Consider the following 14,818-nt stretch of genomic DNA (forward strand, 5'->3'; position numbering starts at 1 on the left):
CTGAAGTTTACACAGGGAATGTATTCTTGCAGAGGGCAGTGGTGGGCTACTCTAGGATAAATTTGCATGCCGTCTGTTCATTTTGTGTTTACATATGAATTAGTTCACTTTTATAGGGAGAGTAACCAAGCATGATGTAGATTTCCTTTATGCTAGGGCACATATATTTCCTCTTCACTCTTGACACTAGCGGTTGAGTTATTACAGTAACTCTCTTGCAAGGTGCAACTTCCCTTGCAACATGAACAGCATATTTACAGTGCCTTGAAAGAGTATTATACCCCTTGAAATTTTTCACATTTAGTCATGTTACAACCAAAAACGTAAATGCATTTTATTGAGAATTTTTGTGATAGACCAACACAAAGTGGCAAGTGATTGTGAGGTGGAAAGAAAAAAGATAAATGGTTTTCAATTTTTTTTTTTTTTAAATATGTGAAAAGTGTGGCATGCATTTGTATTCAGCCCCCTTTACTCTGATATCCCTAACTAAAATCTAGTGGAATCTATTGCCTTCAGAAGTCATCTAATTAGTAAATATAGTTCACCTGTGTGTAATTTAACATCAGTATAAATATAGCTGTTCTGTGAAGCCCTTGTGGGTTTGTTAGAGAACCTTAGTGAACAAAAAGCATCATGAAGGCCAAGGAACACACCTAACAGATCAGAGATAAAGTTGTGGAGAAGTTTAAAGCAGGGTTAGGTTATAAAAAAATATCCCAAGCTTTGAACATCTAACGGAGCACTGTTCAATCCATCATTTGAAAATGGAAATAGTACGGCAAAACTGGAAACCTACCAAGACATGGCCGTCCACCTAAATTAAAAGGCCAGGCAAGGAGAGGATTCATCAGAGAAGCAGCCAAGAGGCCCATGGTAACTCTGGAGGAGCTGCAGAGATCCACAGCTCAGGTGGGAGAATCTGTCCACAGGACAACTATTAGTCGTGCTCTCCACAAATCTGGCCTTTATGGAAGAGTGGCAAAAAGAAAGCCATTCTTGAAAGAAAGCAATAAGAAGTCCGGTTTACAGTTTGCGAGACGCTATGTGGGGGACACAGCAAACATGTGGAAGAAGGTGCTCTGGTCAGATGAGACCAAAATTAGACTTTTTGGCCTAAAAGCAAAACACTATGTGTGGCAGAAAACTAACACTGCACATTACTCTGAATAAACCATCCCCATTGTGAAACATGGTGGTGGCAGCATCATGTTGTGGGGATGCTTTTCTTCATCAGAGACAGGGAAGCTGGTCAGAGTTGATGGGAAGATGAATGGAGCCAAATACAGGGCAATCTCAGAACAAAACCTGTTAGAGTCTGCAAGCAGTCACTTCCAGCCCTATGAGTTTTCTGTGGTGTAAAACAGCAAGGACAACTGTAATGCCAAAGAACTGTGCGGGTGCTGCTCTCCCTGGATAGGGTAATCCAAACGATACTACAGAAACAAGAAAAAATGGAAGGTGCACGGCACCTAGTGCATTGCCACAAAACATTTTTTCAATACAAAATGAATACTCACAAGATGGCAGAAAATTGTAGGCCAAAAAACACACAATGCTGGACAGTGTGGACACACGTGTGGCGTATTCACATCACGGGCAGGGGCAGACTGATAACTCATGGGGCCCCGGGCAATAGGAAATTATGGGGCCCCCGTGCAATATGAGATTATCGGGCCTCCGGGCAATAGATTATAGGGCCACACAGTATACACACACATACAGTATACATACACTGTATATGCACACAGACACACAATATACACACACAGTATACATTCACACAGAATACACATACACATACTGAAAAGGTACTGGAGAGGTGTGGCAGCTGTAATCTTGGGATTTTTTCTAAAACACACATTTTTACATACTGTCCCTGGTTTTACTGAGGCTGGCAACCCTGATGGGGCCCCCTAGTGGCATGGGGCCCTCGGGCAGTACCTGAGTGCCCAAATGGTCAGTCCTCCCCTGATCACGGGGTATACTTCCTCAGAGCTAAGTTTAGCTTATGCGTTAGATGTATACCCTGTGATGTGAATACGCCACATGTGTGTCCACACTATACAGCATTGTGTGTTTTTAGGCCTACAATTTTTATTCTTGTGAGTATCCATTTTTTATTGAGAAAATTGTTTTGTGGTGATGCACTAGGTGCGTGCGCCTTGCACTTTATCTTGTTTCTGTAAAGTCTGCAAAAGACTTGAGAATGGGGCGGAGGGTCACCTTCCAGCAGGACAACGACCCTAATCATACAGCCAGAGCTACAATGGAATGGTTTACATCAAAGCATATTCATGTGTTAGAATGGCCCAGTCACAGTCCAGACCTAAATCCAATTGAGAATCTGTGGCAAGACTTGAAAATTCAGACTCTGGGAGGCTGAATCCAAATGCACCCCACAAATTTCAGATATTTATTTGTAAAAAAAAAACATTAATCATTTCCTTACACTTCAGAATTATGTGCCACTTTGTGTTGGTCTATCACATAAAATCCCAATAACATACATTTATGTTTTTGGCTGTAACATGACAAAATGTGAAAAATTACAAGGGGTATGAATACTTTTTCAAGGCACTGTAAATAGGCTGTTCATGTTGCAAGGGAAGTTGCACCTTGCAAGAGTTTGCCCCAGACCTTATGCCGCGTACACACGGTCGTTTTTCGGCATGAAAAAAAACGACGTTTTTAAAAACGTCATTTAAAATCATCGTGCGTGGGCTTCACATCGTTTTTCGGCTTTTGATGTCACAATGTAGAGTATAAGATTTCCTATCATCTGTGCCCAGTCTTGCCACACAGAGTTAATCCAGCTCTGAGCAATCCTCTTTTAATGTTCAGTGAAAATTAACAGAATTCCAGATAAAAACTTGCCAAATTATAAAGTCCATTTCTCTGTTCTTGCTTTGTGTTACAGGTTATTTACATATCTAGAGCTTGGACATGTTTATCATATGTTATGTTATGTTTATCATAATATGAGGTGATCCAAAGTTCATTTTATATTACCAGGATATTACCAGGATATGGTACTCCGTAAACATTGGAAGATTTTACAGCAAAGAAAAGTGTAATTCCTTGTGTAAAAAAAATGCATTTTTGTGTGAACAGTCACCTCATTCACTAAACTAAGGCCAAACTTCCCATGCAAAATAAAATTTCCCTTGCAAATTGAACAGTCTATTTATTAACTGTCAGATACATTCAGGATGATTTACCAAAGGCAAATAAGCTGTTCACGTTGCACACAGAGTTGCACTATGTAATGGATATTTTACTTTGCAAGGAAAGTTGTTCTTTGCATGAAAATTTTTCACAGAAATTAGTGAATGTGATGAAATTTTACTTTGCAAAGAATATCTAGTCATGTGTCAGGAAAAAAAAAAACAGCATTTTTGCTTACATATGATTTCATGATTCAATAAGCTCTGGGGAAAATACTCATGCAGAATGCAAATTCCCTTTTTACTTATCTTTTGTAAATCAAATGTCAGACATGATGGGGTTGATTTACCAAAGACAAGTAAACTGTTCACTTTGCAAGGGAATGATCCCCAGAACGTAGTATGTATATATATATAGGCCCGGATTCACAGACATCGGCGCATATTTATGCCGCCGTAGCGTATCTCTTTTACTCTACGCCAGCGCAGCGCACAGAGGCAAGCACTGGATTCACAAAGCACTTGCTCCCACTCGCTGTTAAAGATACGCTGGGTTTCCTCGGCGTAAGCCAGTGTAAGTGGAAGTGGGCGTGAGCCATGCTAATGAGGCGTGACCCCATGCAAATGATGGGCCAAGCGCCATAGAAGTACTTAAAATGAACAGCGCATGCGCCGTCCCGTGGCCGCATCCCAGTGCGCATGCTCAGAATCACGTCGAGACAACTGCCTAAGATACGTCGAATCACTGCCTACGACGTGAACGTAACCTACGCCTAGTCATATTCACGTACAACGTAAACGACAAAAGATACGACGGCTTGTGTTCCCTGGTCCATACCTTTGCATGAGTTGCGCCTCCTATATGGGGAATAACTTTACTTTACGTTTGTGAATCGGCGTATCTCCCTAATTTGCATATGTGCATAGAAAATCTATGGGAGCGGCAAATGCGCCCGGCGTAAATATGCGCCCACGATACGACGGCGTAGGCAAGTTACGTCGGTCATAGGAAGCCTATTTTCAGGCGTATCTAGTTTTGTGGGCACGGCGCACAGATACCACGGCGCATATTTACACTTACGCGGCGTATCTCGAGATATGTCGGCGTAAGTGCTTTGTGAATCCGGGCCATAGATTATACATATAGTATATGTGTGTGAAGCCCCGTACACACGGCCGAGGAACTCGACGTGCCAAACACATCGAGTTCCTCGGCGTGTTCAGTCCTGGAGCCGCCGAGGAGCTCGGCGGGCCGAGTTCTCCCATAGAACAACGAGGAAATAGAGAACATGTTCTCTATTTCCTCGCCGAGGTCCTCGTCGGCTTCCTCGGCCGAAAGTGTACACACGGCCGGGTTTCTCGGCAGAATTCAGCTCTGAACCGAGTTTCTGGCTGAATTCTGCCGAGAAACTCGATCGTGTGTACGGGGCCTCAGTGTTGCCAACCATCAGCATTTTTACTGGCAGCCAGTAAAAAAATGAGCACTTTTCTCCTGCCAGTAAATGGCAGTTATGCCGTGTACACACGACCGTTTTTCGGGTTGTAAAAAATGACATTTTAATGGTCTAGAAAAAACAACGTTTTTTTCAATCCGATCATTAAAATGGTCTTGCCTACACACGATCGTGAAAAAAAAAATGCTCTAGGAAAGCGCGGTGACGTACAACACGTACGACGGCACTATAAAGGGGAAGTTCCATTCGGATGGCGCCACCCTTGGGGCTGCTTTTGCTGATTCCGTGTTAGTAAAAGACGATTCGCGCTTTTCTGTCTGTTACAGCGTGATGAATGTGCTTACTCCATTACGAACGCTAGTTTTACCAGAACGAGCGCTACCGTCTCATAATTTGCTTCTGAGCATGCGCGTTTTTTTCATGTCGTTAAAGCCCACACACGACCATTTTTTACAACCTTAAAAATTAGAGCATGTTCGAAATTTTTAATGGCCATTTTTTACATCGTGAAAAATCCTCTGGAGCCCACACACGATAGTTTTTAATGACATAAAAAAAAACGTAATTTTTTACAACACGAAAAACGGTCGTGTGTACGCGGCATAAGAGGAAAAGGTTGCCAGTAAAAAATATGGCTGTGACGCTCGGCACAGAACTGTGTATATGCAGCTCGGGGCCTGGAGCTGGCTGAGACCATCCAAGTGCCTGCTACAGTGTGTTTGGGCAGTGTGGCGGGCGGGTGTGGTGGAGGCGGAGTCTGAGCCTGTCGTGTGATGCCATGGTGCAAGGGAGCCAAGCGGAGCAGGCGGAGCCTTGGTGTGCGGGTCTGCAGGACAGGATTAAGGCAAGCCAGGAGTGGGACTGTCAGTGATGTTTGGACTGGAGGGGACTGAAGGGACCACCTGGCATTGAGAGAGACTTTCACTCTGACTCAAGAGGGGACATGTCAGTATCACTGTGAGAGTCAATTTCATGTGTGCATCACCCATTCTAATGTATTGCCCTCCTGAGTCCCTGAGCAACTTACTTACTATATCAAAAATAAAATAAGAAATATGCTTTTTGCCTTAATATCTACCTTGAATCACATTGCTAAATGCATATCGTACTTGTTTGTAGCCTAAATACTGGAATTTGCACTTAACCACTTAAGGACCCCGTCACGCCGATATATGTCGGCAGAATGGCAGGGCTGGGCACATCCAAGTACCTGTACGTGGCCCTTTAAGCCCAGCCGTGGGGTCGCGGACCCGATCGCCGCTGGAGTCCCGCGATCGGTCCCCGGAGCTGAAGAACGGGGAAAGCTGTGTGTAAACACAGCTTCCCCGTTCTTCACTGTGGCGCCGTCATTGATCGTGTGTTCCCTTTTATAGGGAAACACAATCAATAACGTCACACCTACAGCCACACTCCCCTACAGTTAAAAAAACAAATGAGGTCACACTTAACCCCTTCAGCGCCCCCTTGTGGTTAACTCCCAAACTGCAATTGTCATTTTCACAGTAAACAATGCATTTTTAATGCATTTTTTTCTGTGAAAATGACAATGGTCCCAAAAATGTGTCAAAACTGTCCGAAGTGTCCGCCATAATGTCGCAGTCACAAAAAAAAATCGCTGATCGCCGCCATTAGTAGTAAAAAAAAAAAAAATTTATAAAAATGCAATAAAACTATTCCCTATTTTGTAAACGCTATAAATTTTGCACAAACCAATCGATAAACGCTTATTGCAATTTTTTTTTACCAAAAATATGTAGAAGAATACGTATCGGCCTAAACTGAGGAAAAAATTTTTTTTTATATATTTTTGGGTGATATTTATTATAGCAAAAAGTAAAAAATATTGCATTTTTTTCAAAATTGTCGCTCTATTTTTGTTTATAGCGCAAAAACTAAAAACCGCAGAGATGATCAAATACCACCAAAAGAAATCTCTATTTGTGGGGAAAAAAGGACGCCAATTTTGTTTGGGAGCCACGACGCACGACCGCGTAATTATCAGGTAAAGCGATGCAGTGCCGAATCGCAAAAAAAGGCCCGGTCATTGGGCAGCCAAATCCTCCGGGGCTGAAGTGGTTAAAGCGGGAGTTCACCCATTTATTAAAATTTTTTTGTTCTCCCCTTAGATTCCTGCTCGTTCGGTCTAGGGGAATCGGCTATTTGTATTAAAATATGAGCAGTACTTACCCGTTTTCGAGATGCATCTTCTTCCGTCGCTTCCGGGTATGGGTCTTCGGGAGCGGGCGTTCCTTCTTGATTGACAGGCTTCCGACGGTCGCATCCATCGCGTCACTCGTAGCCGAAAGAAGCCGAAGGTCGGTGCGGCTCTATACTGCGCCTGCGCACCGACGTTCGGCTTCTTTCGGAAAATCGTGACGCGATGGATGCGACCGTCGGAAGCCTCTCGGAAGACTGTCAATCAAGAAGGAACGCCCATTCCCGCAGCCCGTACCCGGAAGCGACGGAGAGGATGCATCTCGTAAACGGGTAAGTACTGCACATATTTTAAAACAAATAGCCGATTCCCCTAGAGAAAACGAGCATCCAGCTATGGGGAAAAAGTGTGCGCTGTGGGTGAACCCCCGCTTTAATGTAGTCTTACTTGTACATTAAACGAATACTTACTTCCCACTGGCTAGACAGACTGCTCACTGTATGAAAATGAACCCGTTCATAAATTGGCGATCTGCACTGGATGCAAATGACAGCAACACTGTGGGGGTTATTTATGAAAGGAAAATCCACTTTGCACTACAAGTGCAAACTACAAGTGCAAAGTGCACTTGGAAGTGCAGTCGCTGTAAATCTGAGGGGTAGATCTGAAATGAGGGGAAGCTCTGCTGATTTTATTATCCAATCATGTGAAAGCTAAAATGCTCTTTTATTATTTCCCCCCTCAGATCTACAGCGACTGCACTTCCAAGTGCAATTTCAGTGCAATTTTAAGTGCACTTTGCATTTGTAGTTTGCACTTAGTACAAAGTGGATTTGCCTTTTGTAAATAACCCCCACTGAAATGCAAAAAGGCTCAAACATTTTTGAGATATATGGTAATTTCCTGAGGTTTCAGCTACTCTGTGGATCATCTGCGTGACTCATTATTGAACTATATCGCACATTCTTCTTTCATCGTTTAGTGGCCTCTGTGTGCTAAATATTTGCACAAAGTTGTATATATACAGTAGTGTTATTATCCGAGAAGCCTATTTATAAAAGGGGTAAAATGGTCGGATGAGAGCTTACGTTTAATCTCTAGTGCTACACAGCACTCCTTCTCTGTGGAATTCAGGATTTTACTCTCACAGTTTTAAACCAGTTTTTAAATGGACATTACCGCCCCCCCCCCCCCCCCCCCCAATACTTTCATGCTAAAAAGGGCTAATCCACCCCCAGCAATTAATTTATAGGTGATCTCTATTAAGCCTTGGGTTTACCAACAGCAAAAAGCCCCTGCTAAAGTTGTCACATTGGGGGTTATATACGAAAGGTAAATCCACTTTGCACTACAAGTGCAAACTATTAGGTAGATTCAGGTACATTGGAATAACTTTAGGGCCTGTTTAGGCTACACCGCCGTAAATTAGCTAGGCTAGTATTGATTTTCAATCAACTTACCTGCTAATCTACGGCGGCGTAGGCTCAAACGAGCGGGCGTAAGGGCGCCTAATTCGAATTGGTTGGAGGGGGGCGTGTTGTATGGAAATGAGGCTTGACCTCACATTTTTTGATGTTCTTTGCTACTGCGCATGCGCCGGGCGCCTACATTTCCCAGTGCGCATTGCGGCTAAGTACGCCGTACGGGCCTATTGATTTCGACGTGGACGTAAACGACGTAACTCCCGATTCGCGGACGACTTACGCAAACGACGTAAACAATTCGAACCTCGCGGCGGGAACGGCGGCCATACTTTAACATTGTTATTCCACCTCATAGGTGGAATAACTTTAGGCCGTCTAAGGCCTTACGGAAACGACGTAATTCGACTGCGGCGGGCTGGCGTACGTTCGGGAATCGGCGTACAAGCTCATTTACATAATCTACGCCGGCCGCAATGGAAGCACCACCTAGCGGCCATCCGAAAAATTGCAAGCTATGAGAAAGAACGGCGCAAGCCGTCCTATCTTAGCTTTGTTTAAGCGTATCTCTGTTTGAGCATACGCTTAAACATACGGCGGCGTAGATTCGGAGTTAGGTCGGCTTAATTACTGATAAGCCGGCCTAACTCTTTGTGAATCTACCTATATGAGTGCAAAGTGCACCTGAAATTGCACTGAAAGTGCACTTGGAAGTGCAGTCGCTGTAGATCCGAAAGGGACATGCAATCAGCAGATCTTCCCCTCATTTCAGATCCCCCCCTCAGATTTACAGCGACTGCACTTCCAAGTGCACTTTGGACTTGTAGTGCAAAGTAGAGTTTCCTTTCGTAAATAACCCCCATTGGCATTCTCCACCATGGAGTTTTACTCCTCCTGCTGCTTTCTTTTAAATTCAAATGAAAAACCCAATAGGGAGTGTGAGTTCTTAATTGTAATGGTAGAACAGGGGTGGCCCGTCCATTAGGGGGGCACAGGCACTGCCCCTTCTGTTCACGCCACCCCCCTATATGTATCATGTATATTTTCCTACATAGCATTAATCTATTCATGGCTGCCCCGGCCACCCCCTATTCAGGCGTCCGGCCCCTTTTAGGACACCAGGCGCCGGAATTACAGTGGTGTTTTTTTTTAAGCACCTGATTAGAGCCATAGGCTCTAATAGGCTTCAAAATAGGGTGGACTCGGAGCGCAGAGCACTGCGCTCAGAGCCCACCCATGTGTGTTATAAAAGCAAATAAATATTCACTTTTCTAACATTGAACTGCCTCTCTGCCAATCAGGAAGCGCAAGTCTTATAACTGTCACCCATGGCTGAAAGGACAGGTGCTCCTATGGGACGCCTAGCAGGAAGAAAGAAATGACTCATGGGGGACACAGCTTGCTGCTGCCTGACCCGCTGCCTGTCCCACAGCACGCCGCTGTCACCTACTGCCTGACCCGGTCAGACAGCAAGCAGGCAGGTGGGGGGGTCACAGTGGCTGCATTAGATAGGCACAGTGGTTGCATTAGATAGGCACAGTGGTTGCATTTGATGGGCACAGTGGCTGCATTTGATGGGCTCAGTGGCTGCATTTGATGGGCACAGTAGCTGCATTTGATGGGCACAGTGGCTGCATTTGATGGGCACAGTGGCTGCATTTGATGGACACAGTGGCTGCAATTAATGGGCTTTTTTCCAGTATTTGTTTGCGCTCCCCAAAAAGTGTTGAGCACCAGCCGCCACTGTGGCAGAGATCTTGTCAATGGAATCACCAAAATGCCAGGATGATTCAAATTGATTGTTGGGATGACAGCCATGCAGACCAATTTGATGCAGTGTGCGGCGTATGGTCTGAGCACTGACAGGCTGACCCCCACCGCTTCAACCTTTGCAGCAATGCTGGCAGCACTCCTATGTCTATTTCCCAAAGATAACCTCTGGATATGACGCTTAGCATGTGCACTCAACGTCTTTGGTCGACCATGGCGAGGCCTGATCTGAGTGGAACCTGTCCTGTTTAACCGCTGTTTGGTCTCGGCCACTGTGCTGCAGTTCAGTTTCAGGGTCTTGGCAATCTTCTTATAGCCTAGGCCAGTGATAGCGAACCTTGGCACCCCAGATGTTTTGGAACTACATTTCCCATGATGCTCAACTATACTGCAGAGTACATGAGCATCATGGGAAATGTAGTCCCAAAACATCTGGGGTGCCAAAGTTCGCCATCACTGGCCTAGGCCATCTTTATGTAGAGCAACAATTCTTTTTTTCACGTCCTCAGAGTTCTTTGCCATGAGGTGCCATGTTGAACTTCCAGTGACCAGTATGAGAGAGTAAGAGCGATAACACCAAATTTTACACACCTTCTCCCCATTCACACCTGAGACCTTCTAACACTGAAGCCTCGTTCACACGACCAAGGAACTCGACGAGCGAAACACATCGTTTTCCTCGCAGAGTTCCTTGTTAGGCTGTCGAGGAACTCGACAAGGCAATTTTTTGCATTCCCATCGACTAAAAAGAAGACATGCTCTCTTTTTGGCTCGACGGGATCCTCAACAGTTTCCTTGTCGAAAAATGTACACACGACCGGTTTCCTCGGCAAAAAAAAAATCCCAGCAAGTTTCTTGCTGGTTTTTGCCGAGAAACTCGGTCATGTGTACGAGGCCTAACGAGTCACGTGACACCAGAAAATGGCTAATTGGGCCAAACTTGGACATTTTCAGTTAGGGGTGTACTCACTTTTGTTGCCAGCAGTTTAGACATTAATGGCTGTGTGTTGAGTTATTTTGAGAGGACAGCACATTTACACTGTTATACAAGCTGTACACTCACTACTTTACATTGTAGCAAAGCGCCATTTCTTCAGTGCCACAGGGGCGACTTGTCAGGTGACTTAGCCGCCTGACAAGTCGCGCTGCGTTCTGTACTATGGAACTGTTCTAATGGAAGCGACTCAAGTCGCTCTGACTTAGAAAAAGGGCGACTTTGGGACGACTTCAGGGCAACTTGCATTGACTTCAATACAGAAGTCATTTTGCAAGTCGCCTCTGAAGTCGTGTGCAGATCGCTTTGCAAAGTCGCGCGACAAGTCGTGCCGCACCTGTGTGAACCGAAACTAAGCGTTGTCACATGAAAAGATACAATAAATTATTTACAAAAATGTGAGGGGTGTTGTGAGATCACTGTTGTGAGATACTGTATTTATGCATTTTCACACGTACACGTGAAGTTGCGCGAAATCGTATTCTTGCGTTCTAGTTCTGCACAATATGTAAATGGACATTTGCAAAATTTGGCACATTTCCACGCATGAGGTGTAAATTACTGACCAAAAAAAGCAGTTTTTTTAAAAATTGAACCCCATGGACTACGACTGGGATGTCATTAAAATTCATGTGCGTGTAAAGGCGGGTGTCCCAATACTTTTGGTAATATAGGGCCAGATTCACAAAAGGGATACGACGGCGTTTCTCCTGATACGCCGTCGTATCTCTGTTTCTATCTATGCGACTGATTCATAGAATCAGTTACGCATAGATAGCCATAAGTTCCGACAGGTGTAATTGTTTTACACTGTCGGATCTTAAGATGCAATACCGCTGCCGCCGATGGGGGGAGTTTGCGTCGTAAACCAGCGTCGGGTATGCAAATTAGGAGTTACAGCGATTCCCGGCGTTTTTTTTTTGCGTTCGCCAAGTCGCCGCTAGTCTAGTTTTTTTTGGTGCCTTAACTTTACACAGCAATCGTATTGCTGTATAAAGTATGGCCGTCGTTCCCGCGTCGAAATGTAAAAAATAACATCGTTTGCGTAAGCCGTCCGGGAATACGGAATTACGCTACGCGCGTCGCCGTTCGGAAAAATTACGTCACGGCGCGCAAAGCACGGCGGGAGTTTGGAAACGGAGCATGCGTGGTAGGTCCGGCGCGGGAGCGCGCCTAATTTAAATGGCACACGCCCATTTAAATTGGCCCGGAGGCCGCCGGCGTAGGTTTTCATCGCAAGTGCTTGGTGAATCAGGCACTTGCGATGAAAAATTGCGGCGGTGTAAGGTATCTACGATACGTTACGCCGCCGCTCTTCTATGTGAATCTGGCCCATAGTGTATGTTTGTCCCAAGTATGCCTGGAAAGCTCCTCGCTAGTTTTGGCTGTAGCCAATTTCCTTTGAAAAGGTGCTGAGAAAATGTTGAAAATGGATTGTGGCTTCATGTATTACAGATGCTTACTGCCAGCAACTGGAGTAATAGGCAGCTGTAAGCCAATCTAGGAAGTAAAAAAACGCAATCTAAAAGCAAGAAGAATAAAACACGCTACCCTATCCCATCACATTAAATTAAATTCATATAAACAAGCGCGTGCTTAAGGGATCAAAATCATTTTACAAATAAAAATTTCCCCAAGTACAATCCCCAAGAGAGCCAAATCCTCCCTAATATTATCAGAGTGAAATGATAAAGATTTTTACCTGAGATTCCCACGCTCTCGACCAGGTTACCTAATTCCACAGCGGTGCATGTCAAAACTGAACGTCTTGCATTTGTCCGGTATCTGCAGTTTAATGGGGGAAGGGAAGTAGGCGGGAGAACTAAACTTCCCTTTTTTTTTTTTTTATTATTCAGTTCTGCAAATCCACAGACCCTGCGACCTAATGGGAACATAGAGCGTGCTTTGGCAGCTAGTAGACAAACTAGAATACTCAATGAAGGGATCTAACCCACTCATAAAAAACTGGAGGTACAAGAATAACCACTTTTCCATCACAGCCACGTTTTAGTCCTGAAAATTTGTTAAAACACCAGACGTTATATATTTTCTGAACGCAGAGACCCTGGAAAATAAAATATTGGTAGTTGCATTTTTTTTTTTATAACACATGATATTAGTACACGTTTAACCAGTTTGGCTCCAGAGCAATTTTTTTATTTGTCGCATACATGTAAAAATCTTGGCCCGGATTCAGATACCATTTACGGTGGCGTATCACCGTAATTTAAAAACTGCGCCGTCGTATCCTTACGCCGATTCTCAAAGGCAGATACGCTTTTCAAAATAGGCTTCCTCCGCCGACGTAACTTGCATACGCCGGCGTATAATTGTGTGCAATTTTATGCTGGCCGCTAGGGGCGCTTCTGTAGATTTCCACGTAGAATATGCAAATGACCTAGATACGCCGATTCAGAAACGTACGTGCGCCCGGCGCATTTTTTTATGTCGTTTACGTAAGCCTTTTTCCGGCGTAAAGTTACCCCTGCTATATGAGGTGTACGCAATGTTAAGTATGGACGTCGGGCCAGCGTCGATTACGTTGTTTTCGTAAGTTGTTCGCGAATAGGGCTGTGCGTAATTTACGTTCACGTCGAAAGCATTGACTATTGCGACGTAATTTGGAGCATGCGCACTGGGATACGTTCACGGATGGCGCATGCGCTGTTCGTTAGAAACGTCAATTACGTGGGGTCACACATAATTTGAATAAAACACGCCCACATCTTCAACATTTGAATTAGGTGGGCTTACGCCGGCCCTTATACGCTACGCCGCCGTAACTTCGGGCGCAGAATCTTTCTGAATGCCATACGCGGCTCACAAAGTTACGGCAGGGTAGCGTATAGGAGATACGCTACGCCCGCATAAAATACATATTTGTATCTGAATCTGGGCCCTTAATTTTTGCCAGTAAAATTACTTAACAGTGGCGGTGCGTCCATAGTGGGCGCAGGAGCGCCGCCCCCTCTCTTCTGCACCCATCAATCAATACATACATTCATGCGTTGCATGAATGTATGTATTGTCACCGGTGCCACTGCCGCCCACTATTTAGATGGCCGGCCCCCTGGCGAGCGCCGGCCATCTGAATTACAGCGGTGGCCTGCGGTGGGTGTGTTTTGGAAGTGCCTATGAGAGCCAATCGGCTTCCAAATAGTTAACCATATGGCGCACAGCCACACGCCTCTCAGGCAATCAGGTTCACCGGGTCTGGTTACCGGTAACCGGTAACCAGGAGAAGAAATCAAGGGAGTGTGGGGGTCTGGAGGAGGATGGCTGAGACCCGAGAAAGGTAAGTATCGGGAGTGGGGGGCAAACTGGCGGTTTTTGTGGGGGCAAACTGGCGGTTTTTGTGGGGGCAAACTGGCGGTTTGTGGGGGCAAACTGGCGGCATTTCATGGCATGGCACAGTGGTGACAACTGATGGTATGGCACAGTGGTGACAACTGATGGCATGGCACAGTGGCGACAATTGATGGCATGGCACAGTGGCGACAACTGATGGCATGGCACAGTGGTGACAACTGATGGCATGGCACAGTGGCGACAATTGATGGCATGGCACAGTAGTGACAATTGATGGTATTGCACAGTGGTGACAATTGATGGCATGGCACAGTGGTGACAATTGATGGCATGGCACAGTGGTGACAATTGATGGCATGGCACAGAAGTGACAGTTGATGGCATGGCACAGTGGTGACAATTGATGGCACAGTGGCGACAATTGATGGCATGGCACAGTGGTGACAATTGATGGCATTGCACAGTGGTAAGTAACGGGCGGGGGGAAAACTGGCGGTTTTTGTGGGGGCAAACTGGCGGTTTTTGTGGGGGCAAACTGGCGGCAATTG

General features: G+C 45.2%; 1 protein-coding gene across 4 annotated transcripts in view; it reads right to left on the bottom strand.

The window, feature by feature from the left end:
• LOC120914098 (torsin-4A-A-like) overlaps positions 1–14,818 on the bottom strand; it is a 59,624-nt gene that overhangs the window by 12,294 nt on the left and 32,512 nt on the right. Inside the window, exon 1 of one of the 4 annotated variants that reach the window (XM_040324578.1) lies at positions 12,664–12,747. The exons of the other annotated variants lie outside the window; for them this stretch is intronic. The gene's annotated coding sequence lies outside the window, so the exon portion shown is untranslated. Of the gene's footprint in view, positions 1–12,663; positions 12,748–14,818 lie in introns of those variants that run through there. 4 annotated transcript variants of the gene reach the window in all.

Source organism: Rana temporaria, chromosome 9 (genome assembly GCF_905171775.1).
Source record: "Rana temporaria chromosome 9, aRanTem1.1, whole genome shotgun sequence".
Taxonomy (NCBI): domain Eukaryota; kingdom Metazoa; phylum Chordata; class Amphibia; order Anura; family Ranidae; genus Rana; species Rana temporaria.